The sequence below is a fragment of the Notamacropus eugenii genome, chromosome 2 (genome assembly GCF_028372415.1).
Source record: "Notamacropus eugenii isolate mMacEug1 chromosome 2, mMacEug1.pri_v2, whole genome shotgun sequence".
NCBI lineage: Eukaryota > Metazoa > Chordata > Mammalia > Diprotodontia > Macropodidae > Notamacropus > Notamacropus eugenii.
This window is the reverse complement of record NC_092873.1, coordinates 334,054,662-334,082,626: the sequence shown is the minus strand read 5'-3', so window position 1 is coordinate 334,082,626 and position 27,965 is coordinate 334,054,662. Positions and strand designations below refer to the sequence as shown.

General features: G+C 36.7%; 1 long non-coding RNA gene across 1 annotated transcript in view; it reads right to left on the bottom strand.

Annotated features, from left to right (window-relative positions):
- The window catches only part of LOC140528070 (uncharacterized), a 173,995-nt gene that overhangs the window by 120,266 nt on the left and 25,764 nt on the right, over positions 1 to 27,965 (bottom strand). The window lies entirely within an intron of this gene.

The following is a 27,965-nucleotide window of genomic DNA, read 5'->3' as shown; positions in this document are numbered from 1 at the left end:
CCAGTTTCATGACCAAGAATAAGCTGGGGAAATAAAAAAGCAGTGTGCTTTATTTTTTGCCTCCCAAGCTATGCTTATTTCATTACTCTAATCTAAAAGCTTAAAAAAAGCAATTATTGATATGTTCTGCTTTTGACATCATTTTCCCACTATATTATTCTCCCATGCCCCCTCAAGGAGCAATCCCTTATCACATTTTTAAAAGAAGATAATTCTTAATTTTTTTTTAAAGGAACAAAATAATTATTAATCAACTTATTGAGTTTGACGTTATAAGCAGTATTTTATGACCATATATACACACATGCATACATATACACATATACCTGTACATATCTGCACATACACGTACATATATAATGCATATACACATACCCACATATATGGAAAGAGAAAAAATAAATTCTCATATCTTATCTTTGACAAATGTTGTTACGGTAACACTGTGACATCCAAATTGTATTCCTTTGTTGTTATTCTTTCCATTTAAATTGTTGCAGTCATTGTTTATATTATTTTCTTCTTTCTGCTTACTTAGTTTTGCATCAGTTTATATAAGTATTTCCATGTTTCTCTGTATTGATCATGTTTACTTTTTTTCCTTATAACACTGTAAGTGACCTTTCTTTTGGTCATTACATTTCTTAGAATATAAGTCTAGCAGTGGAATCTCTGGATTAAAAAATACTTTCATTTATTTAGTTTCTTTGAATAATTCCAAATCACTTTCAAATGATTAGACCAATTCTCAGCTTCACCAGTAACGAATTAGATAATCTGCCTTTCCAAAGCTTTAGCCTGGAGGATACCAATTCTCATTTTTTTGTCATCTTTGCCAATTTATTGGATAAGAGTTTAAATCTCACACATATTTTGACCAAAATTTTCTTTCTTTTCGTTAGAAGAAATTTGATTACTAGGAGCATAGATGTAGGACTGAAAGGTATCTTAGAGGCTATTGAGTCTAATACTCTCATTTAAGAGATGAGAAAACTGAGCCTTAGAGAGGCTAAGTAACTTGCCCAAGGTTGCAGAGCTACTAAGTTTTGGGGGCAGGATTTGAAGTCAGGTCTTTCTTACTTGAAGCCAAGAATTGACATTTTTCTTTTTATTCTTTCTTTTTAGATTTCAACATTCACTTCTATAAGATTATGAGTTCCCAAATTTTCTCTGTATCTGTCCCTTCCCCCCATCCCAAGATGGCATGTAATATGTAAAGAAGAATTAGAACCAGTGGAAGAAACCATGTGTGATGACAACCAAAATAGAATCTTTTCCTGTTTTTGTTTTAGTATAATCAATGCCAGTGATTGAATCTTGCCTTTATCAATGAAGAGTCTTTACAAGGAGTAAAGTACAGAAACAATGGTTTTTTTAACTAGAAACAGTGTATGTATTGTATTTTAATCATTTTAATGTGATTAAAGGTCTTTTCCATTCATTGATGGGCCTTCCCATTGTGGGGAAGATTGATTAGGAGAGTTGTTTCCTAGGAGGGTCCCAAGTACCTTTTGTTTTTTCTATTGAGGAACTGGGTCAAAGCATTGTGATACCCTCTGGTTCTTAAAAAGGTACAAATACTCTGAATTGAGGTTTTACTTTGGGGCTTAGTTTTTGCAAAAAAGGTTTGAGTGCCAGATGAGAACTCTGGGAAGCTGCTAAGGAGCCCCCCAGCTTTGAGAACCCAGATGTTATGCTTCTCTCTCTGGTAATGATGGTCAGACAGCTGTACCTGTCTGTTGAATTATGGCCAGGTAGAGGAAGCCATGTCTGTTGATTATTTTGGGGCTTACTGACTGGCAGTGTTTGTTTGGCTAGATGAGGACCCTGGGAAACTGCTAAGGAGCCCCCTGGCTTTGAGAACCCAGATGTCAGTGCTTCCCTCTCTGGTAACTATGGTCAGACATTTGGGGTCCAATTGTCTTTTAAATTCAAGCAAAGGTAGCCATGTCTGTTGTCTTTTTGATTTCTCTGTATTTTCTTTGAAGTTCAGGATGCTGACTCCCCTGAACTAACTGAATGATATATGTACTTGGTTAATAGAATGATATGTGTGCTTAATTAAAGTGATTGTTAACTTGAAAGTTGCTTTTCTTTTATGAATGCAGATCTAAGAACCCATGATAGCAGTCCCTCCATATGTGTTGTGGTGCTTACTGTTACACCATGAGAAAGAAAAAACAAAAAAAGACAGAGAAAATACAAATAGTATGCTCCATCTGCATTCAGACAATGTAGTTCTTTTTCTGAATGTGGAAAGCATTTTCCATACTGAGTTTTTTGGAATTGTCTTAGATCCTTGCATTGGTAAGAAGAGATAAGTTTATGAAAGTTAGTCATTGCATAATGTGGCTGTTTCTACATACAATGGTCTCCTGGTTCTTCTCACTACACTCAGCAGCAGCTCATATAAGTTTTCCAGGTTTTTCTGAAGTCTATCTGCTCATCATTTCTTATGAAATAATAGTATTCCATTACATTCATATAATACAATTTGTTCATCCATTCTTCAAATGATGGGCATCCCCTCAATTTCCAATTCTTGGCAAACACAGAAAGAACTGATATAAATACATGTGGGTCCTTTTCTGATTTGTATGATCTCTTTGGGATGCAGACCTAGAATTGGTATTGTTGGGTCAAATGGTTTGCATAGTTTATGCCCTTTGGGCATAGTTTCAAATTGCTCTCTAGAATGGTTGAATCAGTTCACAATTCCACCAACAATGCATTAGTGTTCCAATTTTCCCACACCTTCTCCAACATTGATCATTTCCCTGTTTTGTCACATAAGCCAGTCTGATAGGTATGATGTGGTACCTCAGAGTAGTTTTGAGTTGCACTTCCCTAGTCAATAGTGATTTAGAGTATTTTTTTTCATGTGATTATAGATAGCTTTAGTTTATTAATTTTAAAAACTACCTGCTCATATGGTTGGACTATTTATCAATTTTGAAATGATTTGTATTCTTATAAGTTTGACTCAGTTATCTCTATATTGGTTCTAGAAATGAGACCTTTATCAGAGACACTGCAAAAATTCTTTCCCATTTTTCTGCTTCCCCCCAAATATTGGTTGCACTGGCTTTGTGCAAAAATATTTCAATTTAATGTTATTAGTACTATCCATTTTGAAATTCATAATGTTCTCTATCTCTTGTTTGTTTTTTTCTTGAGAACTCTTTGTTCATATCCTTTGACCACTTATATGTTGAAGAATGGCTGTTCATCTTATATCCTTTAGTTAGTTATAGATGCCATATCATTATCAGAAATATTTAATGCAAAAATATTTGTTCATAAAAAAGTTTTTCAAATCCACGTAATCAAAAATTACTTCTCTTCCATATCTGACTAAATACTCAATACCTAGACTTATTTATGAATGACATAAGATACATATCATCTATAGTACATCCTCAAAACATACCTTAATAATCTAAGGGTTATAAATAAATCTTTTACTAACATCTGTATTTTATTGTGGCAAAGAGGTGATTCTAAATTATTGAAGATGGAGCTAGTGAAGTCCAAGATTAAGTGGATTCTTCCAAACTGAGAAAAATGTTGTGTATATAACAGATAATAGGTTATATATCTGTCTTCTAAGAAGGAGCCTTTCAGGCTGGGAAGAACAACCTCAGGTAAAGGAAGTGAAGAGGAGAAGAGAGAAGAGGAGAAGAGAGGACAGAAAAATGAACTGAGTTGTTCATCAACAGGAACTGGCCAGCTGGGTCTCCATTCAGGCAGCTCTGATTATTCATAGGTTGTGGCTTGTCCTTCATTTTTGAAGAGGATCATGACATCAGGGAGATGTTAACATGACTTCCAATTGACTTTGATTTGAGGAAGGGAGGGCTATTCAAAGTCACTTCACTTTTTCCTCCTTTGCCATCTGGGTCCAGTGGCCAGATATTGATCAGGACCACTCAAGATGGTCTGGGATGCAGTAGGAGGCCCTGACTCTTTTAAGCTAAGGTCTTTTCAGTTTCTCACTTTGAGTGAGGCAACTCCCATTCAGTGAATAGTGGATCGAGCAACAATAGGTCCCTGCTCAAATATCATTTAATGATAATTTTGGGGCCTCCTTGGCACTGAGTGAATGTAAATAGTAACAGTTTCTCTTTTGGCCAGCAACTCTGAGTATCTTCCCCTCATAGTTGAATTTTTTTCCTTTAATGGTGACATCCCTTGATTCATTTCTTTTTTCAAAATTTATTTATTTACATTTTCAACATTCATTTCCACAAAATTTTGAGTTCCAAATTTTCTCCCCATGTCTCTCCTCCCTCCACCCCAAAATGGTGAGTATTCTAATTACCTCTACCACCAATCTGCCCTCTCTTCCCTTATCCCCATCTTCTCTTTTCTCCTGTAGGGCAAGATAAATTTCTATATCCCATTACTTGTATTTCATATTTCCCAGTTGCATGCAAGAACAATACTCAACATTTGTTTCTGAAACTCTGAATTTCAACTTCTCTTCCTCCCTCCACACCCATCGCCATTGAGACTATATTTCCCTCTACCCTATCCTGCCCCCTCATTTCTTCTATTCTCTCTCTTGACCTTGTCCCTCCCCAATTGTGTTGACTTCTAATTGCTCCCTCTTTCCATTTGCCTTCCCTTCTATCATACCCCCCACTTCACTTCTCACCGTTTCCCTCACTTTCCTGTATTGTAAGATAGGTTTTCATAGCAAAATGAGTGTGCATTTTATTCCTTCCTTGAGCCAAATGTGATGAGAGTGAGCTTCATGTTTTCCCTTTCACCTCTCCCCTTTCCCCCTCCATTGAAAAGTCTTTTTCTTGCCTCTTTTATGAGAGATAATTTGCCCCATTCCATTTTTCCCTTTTTTTCCACCCAATCTATTCCTCTCTCACCCTTTAATTTTATTTTTTGGATACAATGCCTTCCTATTCAACTCACCCTGTGCTCTTTCTCTCTCTCTCTCTCTCTCTCTCTCTCTTTCTCTCTCTCTCTCTCTCTGTCTCTCTGTCTCTCTGTCTCTCTCTCTCTCTCTCTCTCTCTCTCTCTCTCTCTCTCTCTCTCTGTCTCTCTCTCTCTCTGTCTCTCTCTGTCTCTCTGTCTCTCTCTCTGTCTCTCTCTCTCTCTGTCTCTCTCTCTCTCTCTCTCTCTCTCTCTCTCTGCATGTGTGTGTGTGTGTGTGTGTGTGTGTGAGTGTGTGGATGTGGGTGTGTGTGCATAATCTCACCAACTACCAAGATACTGAAAAAAGTTTCAAGAGTTACAAATATTGTCTTTCCATGTAGGAATGTAAACAATTCAACTTTAGTAAATCCCTTATGATTTCTCTTTCCTGTTTACCTTTTCATACTTCTCTTGATTCTTGTGTTTGAAAGTCAAATTTTCTTTTCAGCTCTGGTCTTTTCATCAAGAATGCTTCGAAGCTCTCTATTTCATTGAAAAAACATTTGTCCCCTGAAGTATTTTACTCAGTTTTGCTGAGTAGGTGATACTTGATTTTAATCCTACTTCCTTTGACTTCTGGAATAGTATATTCCATGCCCTTTGATCCCTTAATGTAGAAGCTGTTAGATCTTCAGTTATCCTGATTGTATTTCCACAATACTCAAATTATTTCTTTCTAGTTGCTTGCAATATTTTCTCCTTGACCTGGGTACTCTGGAATTTGGCTACAGTGTTCCTAGGAGTTTCTCTTTTTGTATCTCTTTCAGGAGGTGATTGGTGGATTCTTTCAATATTTATTTTGCCCTCTGATTCTACAATATCAGGGCAGTTTTTCTTGATAATTTCATGAAAGATGATGTCTAGGCTCTTTTTTTGATCATGGCTTTCAGGTAGTCCCATAATTTTTAAATTGTCTCTCTTGGATTTATTTTCCAGGTCAGTTGTTTTTCCAATGAGATACTTTACATTATCTTCTATTTTTTTTCATTTTTTTGGTTTTGTTTTGTGATTTCTTGATTGCTCATAAAGTCATTAACCTCCATCTGTTCCATTCTAATTTTTAAAAAACCATTTTATTCAATGAGCTTTCGAACCTCCTTTTCCATTTGGCTAATTCTGCTTTTGAAAGCATTCTTCTCTTCATTGGCTTTTTGAACCTCTTTTGCCCATTAAGTTAGCCTATGTTTAAAGGTGTCATTGTCTTCAGCATTTTTTGGGGTCTCCTTTAGCCAGTTATTGACTCACTTTTCATGATTTTCTTGCATCTCTCTCATTTCTCTTTCTAATTTTCCCTTCACCTCTCTTATTTGATATTAAAAATCCTTTTTGAGTTCTTCCATGGCCTGAGCCCATGGAATATTTATTTTGGATGTTTGGGATACAGAAGTCTTGACTTTTATGTCTTTTCCTGATGGTAAGCATTGTTCTTCCTCATCCAAAAGGATAGGAGAAGATATCTGTTCACCAAGAAAGTGACCTTCTGTAGTCTCATTTTTTTCTCCCTTTCTGGGGCATTTTCCCACCATTTACTTGACTTTTAGGTCCTTTGTCAAGAGTAGGGTATACTCTGGGGATCTATAAGATCTCAGTTCCTCTAAGGTGGCACAATCAAACTTGTACACTGGTCTGGGAGCAACAAGAAACTTTTGTGCCCAGAATCTGCAAGTAGTAGAGTTTCTTCTCCACAACCACCTTGCCTCCAGTTCTGCCAAGCCAGCACTGGGGGCTGAGATTCAGATCAGCTGCCCAATTCCCCCAGGAGCTTTACGATGAGGCCTTCAACAGTGGATGCAGGCTACTGTCTGCCTTGGGAGCCCCAGCCTGCTGCTGCTGCCTCTGCTGATGCTGCCTGAGATGAGAACTATAGGGACACCCTCCTCCTTTCTAGGTCAGCTGAAAAAACCCTCTCACTGACCTTGGTGTCTGTGAGGGACTGGTGCTGCCACTTGGGATTCTGTCCCTGAGGCCTGCTTTGTTTTGCTCCTCCTGGTGCCAAGACTAGGCTGGGCTCTGCTCTGCATCCAGTGCAACAGACCTTTCCTGTCAGCCTTTCAGGTCACCCTGGGCTAGAAATTTCCACCCTGGGCTAGAACTCCATTGTTCTGTGGCTTCTTCTGCTCTAGAATTTGTTGAGAGTCTTTCTTTACAGATATTTTATGGTCCGTGAGGGAAGAGCTAGTGTATGTATGTCTTTCTACTCTGCCTTCTTGGCTCCAGTCCCCTTGATTAATTTCTTAAAGAGACTTATTCACTGAACAATGTCTTTCCTCAATATAAGCATTACTCTTTAGTGGGTAGAGAGTTAATTTCTGGGTCAAGAAGACTTGTTCAAATCTTACATCTGACACTGGCTTCTGTGACTCTGAATAAGTCACTTAACCTCTAGATCACTCTCTAAGCATTAAAGCTATAGGAAAGATGCCAGTGAGTATTAATTATATGTGTTTTTTCAATGGAAGTTTCTTACAGCATTGAAATCACAAGTGCCACCCCACCTGCCCACCTCAACCCTGGCCTTCCCTAAATAAATATTACTATTTCACATGTGATGACATGAAAACTAAGGGAGTTCAAAAGGTCAAATTCAGAGTCACGCAAAAAGTAAATGATAGGGCACAATTAGAACTTGTCTTTCGATTTTCAGGCCAGTGTTCTCTCATTAAATCATACTATCTCCTAATGTATGCAAACCATAATTGCTTTTCTCACCCCACTACTACTACTTAGACATTTTACAGTTCATCTAGGTTCAGCACTATACAAATAGTTCACTCCCATTACATATCTACTGGTAAAGTTCTCAGGCTTGTGCTAATGCCCTTCTCAGTAGTGATATCATCTAATAAGACTTTAGTAATGGTTGGGCATTCTTTCCCTGTAAGAATTCAGTCTAAAATTAAAAGGAACAAGAACTTTCACACCTCACAAACTCATAAGGTCAGCTCCAATCTTGGTTATATCTATGACAAGATAGGAAATCAGCTCAGATCAACAAAGAACAAATAGAAAAGAGACAGCCTAAATCTAAACTCAGACTTGCATTTGCATGGGACATGTACTTTAGCTGCTATGTTATCACAGTTGTATAGGCACTGGGGTGAGAAATAGTGCCGGATGAAAATTAACCACCTGACCCTTAGGACAGCCCTGACATGATGAGAGCCACTACTTTTTGCACAACTATTGACTCATCAACTTCTCCCATTACTCAGCCAATAAGAAGAATCTTGCATTTCCAAATGCAAACTTCTTTGTTATGAATCATATATGGCCTGAAGCAGACATCTTCAAAATGTCTGTGTGACCATCTGAAGCCAAGTATGATGACTCTGAATATTCATTATGAGATTTCACTTAATGAATAGGAGAATAGGGAAAATTCTGCTCAAATTCATTTTAAAGTACCACCTTTTCTTTTAAATGTATTAACTTTTGTCTAGAGATCATACATCCCCTTGGAAAAGCAATACTGAAAGACATAGGAAAAAATTAATGGTGGAAAAATTTGACATTTTTTGGTCTTCCTACCTCTCCTCCTCCCTCCTTGACTCTATAATCATACAGCCCACAGAACATAACTAGTGTGGAGACTGAGGTTTTCTTCCAAGGAACTGAAATTTAAAACGTTTTGATAGTCTTAGTACATGCTTCCTCCTTACCCATCATGCCCCAGTTCAACCTTACCATTGATCTTAGCAGCCTCATCCTAGGATGCATATTTGCATCCTGGTATCTATTGTCCTCTCTAGCTTGCAATTCTTGTCCCTATCCTGTAGCAGCAACCAGAATTTAGCATAAGAAACTTGCTGTGTCCCAGAGCATACTTTATCATCTTGACAATTTCATTCCAAATGAAATCCTACTAATCTGCTTCAGTTTGCTCTGCCTCTTCTGTCCCATGTTCAAAAAATTACAGCCCTAAGTGTCAAGAATTTGCTATGATCCACAGAGTCAACACTTCCATGATGGCAGCTTCCACCAGAAGGTATTAGATTATACTCATGGTTGAAAATATCGGTTTCTCAACACTGAAACTAGGTTTTGTGTTATGGAATTTTTCATCTTTTCTTTACCTCTAAGCCCCTTGCAAGGAAGACTACCCTAGTGAATGCATATGACAGTTGTAAAAATATATTTCTTTCTCTTCCCAGGTATTTGCCTATAATCTTTGGCAACTGAATTCGAGTAGTGAAATCTGTAAAGCAATAATAGAATAGTTTAAAGGAAATTGTTTTGCTTGGTTATGCATATGTGAACCAAGGTTTCCATTATTCTCTTTTCAAGAGGAGAGATGAGATGGAAGAAGAGAAAAAAGATTTTTCTTAATTAGAAAAAAAATGAGAAATGTGGCATTTAAGCTATAAAAAGGTATAGGAAGAAAATTATTCAACTTTACAACTTCTCAGAGAAAATAAACTTCTCAGAGTCTAGTCAATGACTCAATGTGTACCCCATGGAGGTTCTGACCTACAAATATGAGTTTGGATGGTAGCCCAAAGCAGCAACAGAATCATTTTACATAAAACATGAATACAAGCAGTCTCACCAGGATGAGTCTTGGGCATTGTAGAGACATACATAAGCAGAGATTCTTTCACAATTCTTCACTAGATGATCAATGGAAATTGTGTTATTTGGTAGCAAGTTCAGATTGAGATTGAGAACTAGAAATGACATTAGAAATCACCTAGTCATTTTACAGATATAGGAACTGAAATCCAAAAAGGTGAAATGACTTCTGCAACCAAAGATTCACAATGTGAGCAAACTCAGGGCTCTTTTCACTACTCTCAAATGGCTTAAACTTTAAGATATGACATAATTTACTTAAAGGAATAGATAAATGTAATATTACCTGGGGGCAAGATATAGCTAACATGTATTGGACATTTTGCTCTGTGCTCAGATTTCTATCGTATATTTGTTATTATTGTTGTTGTTTCTTGCATTATTATTTTGTACCTGAATTTTGAAATAATTAGGAGCTTTTCTGAGGCAAAGGGACAGATATACATGAAAAAAGACTATTTTCTATAGCTGGATAGAATCTAAAGAAATCACCACTTCTACCCTCCTGACTTCAAATAAATAAATCATTTGTTGTAAGCATTTTCTCCACATTCTTTTAGGAATTTGTTTTATATATTATTCACATATCATACAATATATACATATATATACACTCTATATGTAAAAATACATGTAAGTAAACATATATAAATGTGTGTGTATGTATGTATGTATGTATTCTGGAAATAGGCCTGTATTTAATTGCTAGAGAGTAAGAATTGAACTTGCTACATGCTTCATTTGGCCAGGGGGCATTTGTGGTTTATTTAGAAGAAAAAGAACTTCAGTATAAGAATTGCCTTTCATGTATAGCTCACAATTTTTCAGTGACTTAGCTCATAGGAAGATAGATTTAGAACTGGGAGGGACCTTAGATGTTATGTAGTTCAATGCTTCATTTAACAGATAAAGAAAATGAGACTCAAGAGAGATTAAGTAAATTGCCCAAGTTTACAAAGGCAGTAAAATACTATAGATGGGATAGCAATCCAGGTCCTCTGATGCTAGAGTCCTAGGGAATTGTTCAATGTTCTTAGAGTTTAAGTGACTTGTCTGTGGTCACACAGTTACTAAATGTTGGTGAGAGGAATTGAATCTAGGTACTTATGGCCCCAGTACAGCCCACTGTCCTCTATGTTAAGTTGCCTTCAAATACTTTCTCCCTTCTAACAAAATGTAGGTTTCTTTTATTAGAATGGACATAATAAATGTATTTCCATGTCATCTGTTCTGTTCTTTATCATGCAAAATTTAAATCAGAGGATATACTCAATTGCCTTTTTTTTATAACCCTTTGTTTGGAAGCAACGTGTGTGTGTGTGTGTGGGGGGGGGTGTTCTTCATAACCAGGAACTGAGCTGGTCAGTAAAAGAAGCTGAGTAAACATTTTCAACATAAGTCTGGAGATGTAATTGTCTGATAATTGCCAAACAGGGAGAAGGAAGAGTTTCTTCCTTAAACATGTTAGCTAAGTGCTATATAGACAAGTTCATTATAATGATTTATGGCCTTGAGTCATTTGTCTTGGAGAAAGTTTCATGAGTACTTAATGGAATAGGAACTATCAGGTCTGTTTATGTTGGAAGCAAAGTCACTTCATTTGAGGGGTCAAGTGTCTCTTATGGAAAGATATATAGGATTATAAATCTCATGCTGGTATACTATTATTTCCTACCCCACATGCAAGTTATAAGATTTCCCTTTTGTTTTTCTTATAACACCTCCCAATTTATTATGCTTCTGATCTTAATACTTCAGTCAGTAGAGCGGATTAATATATTGCATAATGCTAAACTTGGAGAATATCTAATTGCAGCCTTTTCAAGCATGTATTATGTATTTCAAGCAAGTATTATAAGGGAAGTCATGTGTTCCATCAGTTACCTTCTACCTTCATTTGAATGCTCTATTTACCTCTCAAGAAGGAAATTCTTTTCATACATCAAAATATTTAGCTGCATGTGTCAGTGCAAAGGGGACAATCTGTAATTTGGTTTATCTTCTGTAATATCTAGTTTGTAGTTCTAGGTGTCCAAAGACTTGCTTATTGCACTTCTCCAAATCATTCAAGGATAAAAGTAATTCACAGCTGGAGGAATTCATTTTCCTGCCATGATTTGTCTGAAATTTTGAAATTCAAATACCATAGTTATGTGAAGGCAGAAAATATTTTTCTTCCTTCCTTCCTTCCTTTCTTGGCTATGGAATTTGTTTTAGATAATAATGCAGGGAAAGGATCACAGTATCAGACAAATGGAATACTACTCATTTTTTCTAGACATCTTTAAATCTCTGTTCTTCTCCCCTCTGACAAAAGGAATTATCTGGAAGGTGTAGAGCAAATAAAGAGAAAATCTACAAAATAAAATTTTTATGAATTAATTTAAAACACTAATCATAAAAACACTCACTCAACACTCTTCTCCCAATAGCCTCTATGAGCCCCAAGAGGGAACACAAAGTAATTTCATGGGCTATGCCCAGGGCCAATCTTGGGATCTTCCTGATTCAGAGGCTTTATCAGAACACTCCACCCTCTCGGCTTCCTTCAACTTCACACAAAGTGGCAAATACTGACTCTGTTCAACCATATATATGCAAAGGGAGGGAATGAAAACATGCTGATTCTTTCTTGGTTCCACATTAGAACCCCCAAGACTGTAGAGATGCTTGATATACGTACATTCCACACCTCTCATCCTTCAGAATGTAGCTGATAGAGCCCCCTGCTGTAAGAAGAAAAGAGGAGAACCAAGGAAGGAATTGGAGCAGAGGGCAAGTATGTTTGACTGCACTGTACCTAAAGGTGGTTATAATGGATCTGATGGAAATGGGAATAAAACCATTAAGGGCTTAATACCTGCCTAACCCTGACTACTTAAAGTATGGACCCAGGTATTTGAACTATACATCCTCCACTGAAGGCAGCTTTGTACCTATCAGTAATTAGCAGGAAGACACACTGGCCCTAAGATAGATGACCATCTGCCAAGTGAAGGAGCAGTCTATTAAGGAGGACTCTGGCAAAAATCTTGATTGTTGATTTAAATTGAGAGAGACTCCCCCTCCACACATATGCACACCTTGTGATTGTCACAAGGCAACATATTTCCTTTTCTTTCATATGGACAATGGAGGCATCCTTGAACTCTTGCCATATGATCTGGAAGATTTCAGGCAACTTTTTTATGAGCAGTGGGACCCCCTGGCTTGTAAATCCCTGCTGAAATAAAATCAGTATCAGGTCCTTCTGCCACATGAGAAGTTCCTAAAGGCATTCAAAACCTTCTCTTCAGTTGAAGGTATGGCTAGAGCGGGACGTCAACCTGAGGCAAATGGTCAATGGCTTTAACATTGCTTGATGATAGTCTGTTGAGAAAACTATAGAAGTGCTCAGTGCATTTCGCCAGTATCATGTCCTTATCACTCATCAATGTGGCTCCATCAGCACTAAGGAGTTGAGATGCACCATAGGTATTTGGCCCATAAGTAGCTCTTAGGTCATTATAAAAGTGCTTTGGACGGTTACTGTCAGTGAAAAACTAAATATCCTCTGCCTTCTTACTGAGCCAAGAATCTTGCATGTCTCTAAGCTTTGCTTGTACTTTACTTTTGATGGAGTTTAGAATTGCCTTCTTAGAAACAGATGAACTATCCTGCTGGTAAAGCTAACCGAGTTCTTGTTTTTTTCATTTAGCAGCTTCTGAATGTTCCCATCATTTTCATCAAACCAGTCTTAATGGCTGTGAGTGTTCTGGCTCAGATGCATAAATGCAGTGCTGTACACCAAATCTCTGAAAATCAACCGCTCCTTTTCTGTTCCACTGTTGTTAGTCATGTGTTGGCTCAGTTTTCCCTCCAAGTCAGCAACAAACTTCATGCTCAGAGAAGTACTCTGATCTGTTGACGTTGAATCTTCTAGTCATCTTACCTTGAGGCCTCTGCTTTTGTTGAATGCAAAGATTTAGCTTGGATAGGATGTCTATGATTGGTCTAGCCCTCTGTACCTCACATCACCTTTGATACTATCATATGCCTTCTTTCTCTCCTCCTTAAAATGACATATTCAAATATCAATGTTGCTTCAAAGGTTGCATCCATACAGTTTTAGTGCATTTAGGAAAATAGAAGACAATGTTGGTGATGAGGTCATAAGATGCATGAAACTTCAGTCACAAGATGCATGAAACTTCAGTACTTATTAAGTGTTCATTGCTGTTTCCATTTCTGACTATCCTCCCAAGCATCCCTGCTATGTCTGATAGGCTATGCCTACTCTGACATTAAAGTCACCCAGAATTACAAGCTCATTCTCTTTTGGCACATTGTTGATGAGGGTCTTCAAGTCTTCATTTTTTTTTTTACTTTGACCTCATCAGGATAGGCTCATACACTGATGATGGTGGCATGGTACTTTCCTGCAAGTGGCAATCATACTGTCATAGTTCTGCTGTTCGCTCCTTTTGGGAGGCAAAAAACTTTGTACATTTTTTTTTTGGTTTTGACTATAGGATAGGATCCTCTGCTTACAACAGTGAGCAGGCCAGAATTAGGTTAGGTGAAACAGACAGTTTTTAGGGTATCTTTTCTAGTCCCTTCCTCAAACTAGGAGGTGAGTAATGCAGTCCTTCATAAAGACCACTGAGACACCCAGAAGGCTGCCCAATCCTACTGTTGTTTCATTCTAGTTAAAAGATGACCCTATGATCTGAGCCACTTGCATGTAGTTTTGTAACTATAGCTCCTAATATATCTGCACCTCTTGTTTCATCACTTGCCTTTCACCACAGAACTTTGAGGCTAGTAAAAAGTGATACAATGCACTTTTGACTCATGCACAAATTAGATTTGTGAGACAGCATTGCATAGAGTTTTTTACCTCACTTTCCCTTCTAGAGACATCAGAGTCCAGTACCAAGACAAAAGTCTACATAATCAGCAATGGTTCAGGATGTGGTGTATGACCATGGCAACATGCTCCAAAGTACCTGCTTCCATCATCTCCATGGCCTGTTGGAACAAATTATTCACAGCCATTTATTCCACTGTGAAAAGTCTTCATATGCTTCATATACAACCCCCTCCTCAACTTATCAATGGGATAAAGACCTGTCAGTTACCCTCACCATGGTTTATTCTATTTGCCACTGATGTGTGGCTGCTGGGCACACTACCACTACTTGGAGCCACAGGTAAATGTTGGGTAAAGGTGGGCACCAAAGGTGGATGAGCAGCCCTGAGAAGGGCTTGACGAGCCCTCAGTCCAGAGATACTAATCTTTCCTAAATACCTACATTTATACCCATATAAATACCCATAATACCAACATATTACATCACATATATATATATATATCTTATTAAATAAAGGACAAGGGATAAAATAGAAATTTTGATTATATCAAATTGAAAAGTTTTTTTCCTAATAGAATCAACTCATCTAAAATGGGAGATGACATAAATCATTTTCATGGAATGTTTATGATACAGTCTGATATAAAATACATTTAAACAATTGATGAAAATATAAACAAAGCAAAAGCTATTCTTTAGCAAATAAATAGTGAAAGGGTAAGAAAAAACAGTTCTCAAAAGAAAGATTTCAAGCTATTAATAGTTAGAAGAGTGTATATAAGTTACTAATATTAAGTGAAATGCAAATTAAACCCTGAGACTTCATCTTAAATCCAAAAGTTGACAAAAGTTATAAAATATGTGAATGGTGAATGATGAAGGAGCTTTCATGGAATGACAGGCACACAGATGAATTATTGGTGGAACCAGTTGATGCCACTATTCTGGGAAACGACATTGAATTATGTAAAGAAAGTTATTAAAATGTCCATACCTTTCACCAAAAGATTCCACTATTAAGCATATACCTAAAAAGTTAGAAAAGAAAGTTCATTATGCTTCTAAACATTTTAGTAGTATTTGTTTTGGGGAGAGCAGGGTTGCAAAGAACTGAAAAGAAAGTAGATGTCCACTGATTAAAAAGTGGAACAAAACATTTTCATGCATGAATGCAATGGGATATTACTCTGCAATAAGGAATAATAAATATGATGAAATGGAGAACATGAGAAAATTTTCACCAACTGATGCAAAGCTAAATAAGCAGAATCAAGGGAAAAACTAGGTATCACTACAATTTAAATTGAAAGAACAATGCAAAATTGAATGGTAAGGCCAGTAAATTGTAATGACCTAATTTGTTCCCCAAATAGAGATATAAGAAAGTATCTACTCCTACTTCTTTTCACAGGAAGGAGTCTATAAGTATAGAATATTATGTATATTCTATATTTTATATATACTCTTTTTAATATATTGGTTAGCATGACTACAATGGTTTTTTATTGTTTATTTGTTTTTCTCTTCGTTTTATGTTTTGTCATATTGGATGACTCTCAGTGAAGGGTAATAGGGAGAGATGTTGAGGAATGTAGATGATATTAAAACATAAGTCAACAATAAAATTGTACTTGAAGTAAATAATGAAGGAAAACAACAAATTCTTGAGAATAAAATGGAAATAACCTTATATAAGTTCTCTTAGAACTCTTCTTGGTAAATATCTAGGCATTTTAGGGTTATTGGTGATCATGGTAGTTGTAATGACTGACTAATAATCTGTCAACAATAATTTATTAAATACCAATTATGTTCTAAGAGCCATGTTAGCCACTGGAGTACAAAAATTAAAATTAAATGTTAAATGCCCTAAAAAGCCTACATTTATGAAGTGCATAGAAGCCCATGAGATCAGAAAGATCTTAGTTTAAGTTCTGACTCTGACACATACTAGTTTCTAAGCAACTGAATTGTATTATTTTGGTACATTTCCAGTATTTTTTCCTTTAAAATGAATATAATTTATGAAGTTTTCTTACCCATTTTATTTTTGTATTATTTTTTCAATGAGCAAAAATCTATTTCTATCCCTCTCACCATTTAAATGTCAACATTTGGTTAAAAAATCACTGCTTATTAAATATATGTGTCCACACTAATGAAGGAAAAAAAAAGAGAAAGATCTGTATATAAAGGCTATATGTTTTTAAAAGTTTATTTAGGGATTTTTTTAACTGATAATTTAACCTTCAGGAAGAATGGAGTCTGGAGGATTAGACCATGGGGTTATGCAAGTCTCCAGGTCTAAGTTTAGCATAATTCATAAGATGAAAGGAGAGTACCAGCTTTTAAAGACGGCCATTCAATTTTCCTTTCTTTTATAGCACTTTTCCCATTTCTCAATCAAACTGATGAATTTTCCTACCCTCTCAGCAGCTGTAAGGTAGTGATAGTTGTCCCCACTGCTCATAATCTATACCTTAAGATCCTTAATATTTATAACTGGCTAAGGAGATAAAGAAGGTTGCAAACAAAATGGGAAGAGAATAGTATCAACCCCACTACTCAATGTCCCCTTGACCAAACCACAAGCTCCATTTCCCTGCTCTTTCAATGGCATAAGTATATATAAATTATATTAAATGAGTCACATGCCAAATTCCTCTGGTGCTCTAAATGTCCCTGTGATATTCTACAGATTAGAATCTCCTTGAGGAGAAGAAATAATTGGGTTTTTTTGCATGTGTCCATAGCACCTAGCACAGTGCTTCACACGTAATAAGCATAAACATAATTATTAATATATTTAGTTTTTATATCACCACCATTTCCAAAAATATTCTTCCTTCCTCCTGAAAGAGGAAAGATCCATACTAGCTGTATCACCATGGACAAGTTGAATTAATCCTGTGAATCTCAGTATTTTCCTCTGTAAAATGGAGAAAATTATACTAATTATCACCTGCAACCACAGAGCATTATGAGACTCAAATGACATGATACATATACAATGTCTTACAAACCTTAAAGTGAGTTATTTTTGAAACATTTCACTGACTCCAAGGTCCCGATTCCCAATATGCATGCACCACTTCCTAAGGCTGGTATTTTTTCTGGTTCTTTGGTTTCACTCTACTTATAAATTTCTTGATACCTATAACCAATTTTTCCATTTAGACAAATCAATCTCAGCCTCTCTCAGTAGCATCAGAAGGACTCAAAAGATTATGATTTAAGTTACTTTTTACAGCTCTTAGTATTTCAGAAAATTAATGATATAGCAAAGATTAGCCACTGTCCAATGTCTAAAATATGATTGGAAAGTAACAAGAGTAGGTGTCACTATAATTAGTCAAAAGTATAGCATATCTTATCCCAGCTTCAAAACCAGCTATAGCTACTCTAGCTAACTAATTCCTAGACTTTCTTATTGAAACACCTGAATTTACAAATCCAAGTTCATAGGGTAGGAAATTCATCTTCAGCCTGTAGTAGCACTGGTGGTTTACAGAAAAGCTAGAGAGACTCCATTCTTGTCCTTTGTCCTTATAATGGCCAGGCAAAATGAACCCTTAACCAGAAATGAGTTTGTAGAGTCTCTTTGCTAGGGTTTTGTTTACTTCTGTAATGAAGAAATGTTTTACACATAAAATGTGGTGTATGGGCTATATGTAGATTTGGTAAGGACTTAAAGATAATTTATAGGTCCCCTACTTGTGGTTAGATAATGTTTCTAGCCACTGATATAGATGACATCTGCCTTTCCCTGGCTCCCCTGCTGCCTTAAGAGAGGACCAGGACATTAAATTTAAGCTTACTGGGGGTGCGACAATGGAGATAGGGAAAGTCTTGAAGGCTAAGGAGGCCAGCTTCAACAATTCCCAGGAGATACCTCTCTTTCTTCTCCACATCCCCCCCCCCCCCATCCTCATTTATAGCAGAGCTCATTGATATTTCTTCCTACTATGAAGGGACACAAGTCTGCAAAACATGACCCAGATCAACCAGTAGCTGAGTTATTCCAGCTTTCTATCTTGCAATCAAGCACTGAGAGATATTATAATGTAAATATATGTGAAGTATCAGGGGACTAGGATCTTTTCTCATGCCTAAGATGGCAATTTCAGGGAAATGCCACCCTACTACTAAGGAAAACAAAGATGTTCAATTTATTAAGAGAGTTACCTTCAGTAAAGTCACCTGGAGGACATCAAAGATTTAAAGTTGGGAGGTCTTTAGGTTCCAATCCATCTAGATCAATCCTTTCATTATATAGAAGAGCAAAATGAGACCCAGAGAAGAGATATGAATGGCCCAATCCATGTACTTCTTTGGGTTATGTTTGGAGAAATAGTTAACGCAGCTTTAATAAAATTGATGTTATCTTCCTCTCTCTTCTTCTTTCTGAGAACACTTCAAAATGTGTGGTGTTATATGCTGGGTACAACACTGACCTCAGGCAAACTTAGAAGCAGGCACAGTTTAATTTCAATCCTTCTTGGCTTTCAATTTTCTGCCTTTTTTCCCCTCAGGTACCTAATATCCCCATGCTTCATCTATTAAAACTTAGAAAATTTCCTGAAAATCATTCATGATTAATAACAGCTTAGAGAATTTTAGCATATTACCTGAATATTGCAGTGTGTAGGGAGGGGAAGTGGGAATGGAATGGATTTCCCCCAATAATAGGAAATAAAGTACATAGTTATAAAACTGGAACCAAAAAGTGAATATCTTTATCTCAGAGAACATCAACGATAGAGGTGGAAAGGACGCTAAAGGCCATCTAGTCTGACCTCCTAAATTGACACCCAGTATTTTTAGCATTACAACTAATTCAGCTTTCAATCCTAAATCCTTTAATGTGATTTCAATGAAAGTAAGTGAAAGAAATAATGTATTGGGCAAAAGGTCAATGTACTTGAAATTCAGGTGGTTGAATGATCTGTGGACAAGGTTTACCCTGTGCTACTGCCTCCTAGGTCACTTTTGTTTCAATTTATGGTTAGGGGATAGCTCATTTGACATTTCCATTTCAGTTTTTCTTCTAGAAAATTGGAAAGTTAGACCTATTTTTCTCATAGTTATTTTCATTTCTGACAATCTTTAAATATTGATGATTTTGAATACTGTATGGAGGTTGAACTGGTCCACAGGGATCAACCCAGGAATATGGAACCAGAGCTCTTTTGCAAACATCCAAGGATTCCAGAGACCAGTGAGTCAGTTTTTGGGAACATCATAGATGACAAAATCCCTGTCCACTTCACTTCTAGCCAAATGGGAGCCCAGTGCTGAGGGATGCAAGTGCTTTGAAATGAGATGGAAATTATGACAGGGGAGTCAATGACTCAGTGAAGCTTTGTAAAAGTAAATGGCTTGGAGGAAGGGCAGAACCAAGATGGTGGAGCAGAAGGACAGATCGCTAGCTCTCCCACCATAGCCCATAAAATACCTTTAAACAAATGACCCTGAAAAAATTCTAGAGCAACAGAAGTCACAAAATGACAGAGTGAAATGGATTTCCAGTGTAAGACAGCCTGGAAAGCCAACAAGAAGTTTCTATCACACTAGGCTCAGAGCAGAGGGCAGTCCAGCCTAGACCATGCTGCAGGGCAGGGACAGGACTGGAGCAGGCTTCAGGGTGTTAAATCATGGGTAGCAGCTACAGTTCCCAGATTTCAAAATCTATAAATGCCAAAAACAGCTTCAAAGGTCAGTAAGAAAGCTCTTTCACCAGGGTGAGAGGGAAGCATGATCTGGTCCCAGCCCCAGCCACAGGGCAGCAGTAGTCACTTTTGAAACTCTTGGTCTAAAGACTCTGGAGGAATTGAATGACCGATCTTAATCTTGGCCCTGAGTGGTGACCCAGGGGTGAGGAGGAGTATTGGTGAGATGGATCTGGTGGTGGGCATGGAGAGGGAATTGTGCTCACAGTTCCAGGGTAGAAAAGAGTGCTTGTGGTTGCTCACAGACCACAGTGCAGGCCAGAAGAGGAGTAAACTCCTCTCCCTTGATTGTGCCACCTTGGAGGAACTGAGAATTTACAGTCCCTAGAGTATACCCTCCACCTGACAAAGGACTCAAAAGTCAACTAACTGACTGGGAAAATGCCCAGAAAAGGGAAAAAAAATAAGACTATAGAAGGTTACTTTCTTGGTGAAAAGATATTTTCTTCTTTCCTTTTGGATGAGGAAGAACAAAGCATATCATCAGAGGAAGACATCAAAGTCAAGGTTTCTACATCAAATGTTTTCAAAAGAATATGCAATGGTCTCCAGCCATGGAAGAGCTCAAAAAGGATTTTGAAAATCAAGTAAAAGAGGTGGAGGAAAATTGGGAAGAGAAATGAGAGTGATGCAAGAAAATCATGAAAAGCAAGTCAACAACTTGCTAAAGGAGATCCAAAGAAATGATGAACAAAATAACACCTTTAAAAATAGACTAACCCAAATGGCAAAAGAGGTCCAAAAAGCCAATGAGGAGAAGAATGCTTTAAAATGCAGAATTGATCAAATGGAAAAGGAGGTTCAAAAGCTCACTGAAGAAAATAATTCTTGAAAAATTAGAATGGAGTAGATGGAAGCTAATGACATTATGAGAAACCAAGAAATTTTAAAACAAAACCAAAAGAATGAAAAAAGAAGACAATGTGAAATATCTCACTGGAAAAAACAACTGGCCTGGAAAATAGACCCAGGAGACATAATTTTAAAATTATTGGTCTCCCTGAAAACCATGATAAAAAAGAAGAGTCTAGACACCATCTTCCAAGAAATTATCAAGGAAAAGTGCCCTGATATTCTAGAACCAGAGGATAAAATAGAAGTGGAAAGAATTTGCTGATCACCTCCTGAAAGAGTTCCTAAAAGGAAAACTCTTAGGAGTATTATAGCCAAATTCCAGAGTTCTCAGGACAAGGAGAAAATATTACAAACAGTCAAAAAGAAACAATTCAAGTACAACGGAAATACAATCAGGATAACACAAGATTTAGCAGCTTTTACACTAAGGGATCTGAGGGTTTGGAATATGATATTTCAGAGGCCAAAGGAAATAGGATTAAAACCAAGAATCACCTAACCAGCAAAACTGAGCATAATACTTCAGGGGAAAAAATGAAATTTCAAAGAATTAGAGGATTTCCAAGCATTCTTGTTGAAAACACAAGAGCTGAATAGACAATTTGACTTTCAAATACAAGAATCAAGAGAAACATTAAAAGGCAAAGAGGAAAGAGAAGCCTTAAGGAATTCATTAAAGTTGAACTGTTTACATTCCTACATGGAAAGATGTTATTTGTAACTCATGAGACCTTTTTCAGTATTAGGGTAGTTAGAGGGAATATATATGTAGGTGTGTATGGATATGTATGTATGTAAGTATGTGTATATTATATATGTGTAGGTATGTATATGCACATGGGTATATGTGTGCACATGTATATTTTTATATATGTATGTGTGTATGTGTATATATGTACGCATGTATGTATGTGTATATATGTATATGCATAGACAAGGGCACAAGGTGAGCTGAATGTGAGGGTAGAATACCTAAAACAATAAAATAAAATTTAATGTTGAATGGAATGTACTGGGAGTAGGAGAAAGGGAGAGGTGGAATGTAGCGAATCATATCACATAGAAGAGGGAAGAAGGAGCTTTTACAATGGAGGGGAAGAAAGGTAAGAAGAAAGGAAATGAATCAACCTTGCTTTCATGGAATTTCACTTAAGGAGGAATAACACATAGTGGAAGAGAGAACAGACTGGAGGACGGGGTGGATGGGATGCATGCTGTCCTGGGGTGGGGGTGGGGGTGCAAAGAGATGGGCAGAAAGTTTTGAATTCTATTTCTTGTGGAAGTGAGTGTTGAGAACTGAAAAAATAAATAAATTATATATTTTAAAAAATGATGGAGAAAAAAAGAATTTGTTCTGCAAAACTTGGACTCTGTCAAAAGACCACAGCTAAGGACTTAGAAGGTGAAATGTGGCCTTTAAGCTACAGATTCTCCACCCTTGTTCTAGATGCTTCAAGTTAAAAGAAGAGTTCATTGTTTAGGGTTGTTTCTAACTCTAAGGTTTTATTGTGGTCTTCTAAAAAATAACCCTTCAAACATGTGTCCTCTTCAAACAAGTCGTCTTTTCCCCAGGTTTTAGCACATCTTCATATGGTCTGATTTCAAATTGCCTCATGAATTTGAACCTCCACCTTCCTGAAATATGGACCTTCCTAAAATGTCACACCCCAAAACTGTAAGACCATGACAGTTTAGGAGGTTGATGAACTGGGAGGTCATGGTATATGAGGAGGCATCAACATATAATGAAGTCTTCAAGTATGAGGGCACATGTAAAAATGGAGAGGAGACTATGATTCAAATGATGAACCCTTTGAAAATGATAGTCATAGATTTAACTGGAGAACTGACCTTAGAGGACATCTAATCTAACCCCCTCATTTTACAGATGATGAAAGTGATGCCCAGACACATTAAGTGACTTGCCTGAGATCACATGGATAATCAATGGAAGAGCTAGCATCTGATTTTTTAAAAATTTATATTCATTTTATTCTAAACTTAAGAAATAAAACAAGCATTTCCACAACAGTAGAATAGAAGAAAAAAAGATGATGGTACGTGAAACTGCAAATCTGTCATGTATAACTTACTATTCCTTTTAAATACATAGCAAAATTATCATGGAACTTTAAAAAAAATAAATGGCTTCTGGTTTGTTCATTTTGCTTTGCTTCTTTTAAGCTGAGATGCCTTGTTACCCTTCTGCTGTTCCAACATAAAGTAATCACTTACTTAGGTAAGCATATGTCTGAGCCCCTGACTTTTCTGAGATGCCTCCATTACTTGTCTCTGGCTGTCCCCCATTCCTGGAACTCTCTCCTTCCTCCACTATGTCTATTGACTTCCCTGGCTTCCTTTAAATTTCAACTACACCACCACCTTCTACAAACTGCTAAGTCTTCCCTAACTACTCTTAATTCTAGTGCTTTCCCTGTTTTAATTATTTTCTATTTATCCTATATATGCCTTGTTTTGTATTTGTTCACATGTTAGTCTCCCCTTTAGCTTGCAAGCTTCTTGAAGGCAAGGACTGGCTTTTTGTCTCTTTTTTTGTATCCTCAGCACTTAGCACAGAGGCAGGTATATCCATGGAACTCATTGATTGATTGTCAAGGTTTGTAGGTGACCTTGTGACTCTGAGAGGTCCAAAGGTCCTTGGCATCATCAGATCAGAGCTGGTAGTAATGAAAGGAGTTCTTTGAAACTATTTTAGTGTTCTTGGAGAAAATGACCACCAACAAGATAATTGACCTGGACCATTTTATGAGAATACATGGACAAGGAAATTTTGTGGCAGTACAGAACTAACAAAATATTAAATGACTTTGTTATTGATTTCTGCTTTAAGTTTTTCTTTCAATGACTCCCACCAGTCTTTTATCTTTAGTCTGTCTTTTGTGCATAGGAACAAGCAATGCAAGTGACAAACACTGATACTGTGTATGTTGAATAGATTTTTACTGCTCTCCCTTTGGGAAGTTTTAAGTAAATTATACTTAGGGATCAAGGGTGGAGGTTTAAAGAGCCAAATAGTGTGAGAAGAGGGATAATACCACTATACCACTCTCATTTCAGGCCAGCCTTCCCCAGGACTGAATCTGGCCACAAATCCTGACTAGAAGGGACCTTTGGGGAGAGAAAATGAGCACAGTGATCCTGTACTTTGGCCCTTAATACTAGACCATTAATATTATTCTTGTGGCCTTTAGGGTGTGATTGAGATACTTGGTTCAGAGTAAACGATGAATTAATGATATTGTGATTTTTTTGTTTTTGTTTTGTTTGTTTTCTATTTCACTATTTTTTTTTACTAGACTGCTGTTATCGGATATTTTATTATTAAATTGACTTCACTTACAAAGTATATCTCTGGCTCTCTCCTCCCCACTCTGTTAAAGATTACATATGTTCTATGAATTCTCTTTTCGTTATTAAGCATAAGAAATCATGCCTTTTCATCTTCTTCTCTCTTGTACAGGGACAGAAAATCAGACAAAGAGCCAAATCACACAGGAGATGGGTCCAAAAATTAAAAAAACTGAAAGAGGGCGGGTGGGGTCAGCCTCAGCAAAAGCCAAATGCCTTTGAAATCTTCCAGAGCTTTACAAAGCATCAATCTCTCTCTACACTCGACACAGAAAATGAATTAGAAGCCATGGCCTTCTCCACAAATTTATTTGACTCCACTCTGGAGACATAGTCACCTTTCTTTTCTTCTCTACAATGATTCTTCATTCCCTCCCACTTCTCTATCTTAAGTGCATATGTTTTCTTATTGAATTTCCTTTTGGCTTAAGTTTTGTGTATTTCCCCTTTATCATATGTGTCTATATGTGCTACTAGAAAATTATAAGGCAGTAAAAATTAATTTCAAATTTGATCTGTGTAGCAAGTTAAAAAGTGATGTTATATTCACCAGCATAATGGATACACTTGAAAGCCTCCTTCAGACATAATTCCAATAAGATTTGCTTGCATTGTTTGACTTATAAGAATATATATTTGCCTTATCAATATAAGTAATCTAGCAAATAACTAAATACAAACTTTTTAACATGTACTTCACCTCCCACATGCAGACATACACATACTTCACATTTCTTACTTTTATGCCTAGGGTTGAAGTTTGGCTGAGCTCCATTGTCTCTGTATTTGCTAGTATAATATACTTTTGAAAAGAAAAAGTCCTTTTATTTTTCTTTGGACAGATGTCACATTAAAGCTTTGTTTTTGGTCTTATATGTCTGTAATAGAAATTTACTGTTGTAATGGGTGAAACTAAAGAGAAATAACCCAATATTATCTCTGAACTGAGCTGAAAAATAAGAGTTTTTCTGTGTTTGATTATTGATATAATTTTTTTAGGGAGCTGCTCTCCAGTTAAAAAGTGCCCATCAGCCCAATAACTAAAAATTCAAACATACCAGAATTCCATAATTCAAATAGTTACCCCTTGATTTAAATGCTGTTTTCTCAAATTGATTTTCCCCCCTATGGGAAGCAGCAACATAGCCCTGAGAAATGTTGGGTGTGTGTGTGTGTGTGTGTGTGTGTGTGTGTGTGTGTGTGTGTGTGTGTGTGTGTGTGTGTGTGTGTGGTAAGGATCTAGAGTCCAAAATTCTAGCTTCAGGCTGCCACCAATTAATTTGGTAACTTTGGGGAAAACTTGTTAATTTTTCTTGATCTCACTTTCCTTCTCTATAAAATAAAAGGGATAAGTTAGATCTCTAAGGTCCCTCTACCTTTGGCATTAAGTGGCAAAGCCTAAATTTGAATTTACCTCCTATGACTTCAAATCCAACCTTCATTTCTATTACATTTTGCTATTCCATGATATTTCTAAGTCTCAGACACTATGTTTTCTGGATCTTTAAAGCTTCAACCCCAACATCTGAAGAAGAAAAAATAAAGTCGCAAAGAAATGAAGTGATTTTCCAAAGATACAGAAGTAGAAAGTGACAGAACTAGGGTTTGAACTCAGATTCTCTGACTGCAAATACAGCGCTCTTTCCACTGTGCCCCATTCTCAGACAGGGAGCATGGAATTCTTGAGGCAAAGTTTATCTAGGCTCACCTTACTTCTTCTACTGGAACCCATAATTATAGGATTCTAAAGACCGTGGGGCTCACTTATTCCCAGCCCTCATTTTGGTCACAAAGCAAAATCTAATCCTCTCAAGCTGTGGAAAATGAAACATCATACTATTGTGGAAAGTGCCAAAGTAGATGTGTTTTTTAACAGATAGAAGGAAAGCAGAAATGAAGTGGTGTTTTCCACAGAAAAATTTTCTATAGTATCCAAAGGCAATCTGGGCAGGTTGTTTCAGCACTAACCTTGAACAAAACACTGGAGACATTTTCATCAGATGCATAGAAGGCAACTCACATGAAGAAGGCATAACATAGGAGAGGCTGTTACTGCCTCTTTTACTATCATTGAAGCTAAATCAATATGAGTTTCGGTTCCCTTACACCTTCCAAAAGGTTTCTTACATCATGCATTTTTGATCTGTATAGATGTTTCGTACTCAGCTATCTTCCACTATCCTCCTCTAGCAGGACAAGAAGTATGTCTGGTAGAAATTGAATGCAGATATGAAAATGAAGTTGGAAGAGTAGGGTTTGAGTCTTGGCTGTGCCAAGACTGTATGTAAATTAAATTCAAGAAACATTATGTTTGTATGAAAATCATATTGTCTCGTTGGATCTCGATTTTCTCAGTTATCAAATGAAGATAACAATGCTTGCACTCATGGGATTATGAAATGATCAATTGAGATAATGTAAATGTAATGATCAATTGAGATATTCTAAATAAAACAAGTTGACTGGTCATGATGATGCATATCCACAATCCCTGCTACTGGAAAAGATGAGACTGGTAGATCGCTTGAACTCAGGAGTTCTGAGCTACAATAGAGCTAAAATAGACTGGATGGCCACATCAAGATTAGCATCAATATGGTGAACCTCTTGGGAGTGGAGACCACCAGGCTGCTTAAGGGGAAGCAAACCAACCTAGATAGGAAATGGAAAAAGACAAAGCTTCCATGACAATCAAGAATGGAGTAAGGCTTATGAGTGGCCTCTGCTCTTCCAGACTTGGCAAGGCAAGGAAACCTAGCCTCAAAATATAAATATACATACATATACAAATACATAACATATCCACATAAATTAAAATTTTAAGTGTAACTATGAAGGGTTATCACTTCTTATTTATTATCATTTATTGATAATGTTGCATATGTAGTATCTGGCACAATAACATATTATCATAATGTGCTATTATATTGTTTTACGTTAATATTATTATTTTCAGTATGATTTCCTCTTCTGGAAATTAGACTTTTGGATTAGAAAAATTTATTCATAGAGGAGTAATTCTCATGTTTCAAAGAGAGGCAGGCAGTGAATAGAAAGGTAATCTGGAGTAAATAATTCCTCGGTTTATTCAAATACTTCTACAGATTCAATCTATGTGCTCATAGACAAATCATTCAATTTCACACCATTCCACCTGACTCTCTAAAGCTTTATGGTATAGGCTCATTGCCAACCTAAATCAGTGGAAGGAATTTCTACAATGGAAATTCTTTATACCAATGAAGTTATAAGTCTGTTGTCTTATCTGATAATTCTCATCCAATTTATTCTTTGTGTTGCATTTGATACTGTTGATCATTTTCTCCCCCTAGATATACTACCCTTTGGGTTTTTATGACATCACTTTCTCCTGGTTCTCTTCCTGTGTATCTTCTCAATATCCTTTGCTGGATAATCCTTTATATTATGGGTGGCAACTATATAGTGCATTAGATACAGAGCTGAACCTGGAGTCAAGAAGAAGACCTGAGTTCAGATCTGTCCCTAGACACTTACACTGCATGAGCCTGGGTAAGTTATTTAACTTTGTTTTGCCTCAGTTTCCTCATCTGTTAAATTGGAATAATAATAGTACCTAGGTCCCAGGTTTGTTGTGAGGATAAAAAGAGATTTATAATGGAAATTTTTGTTATCATCA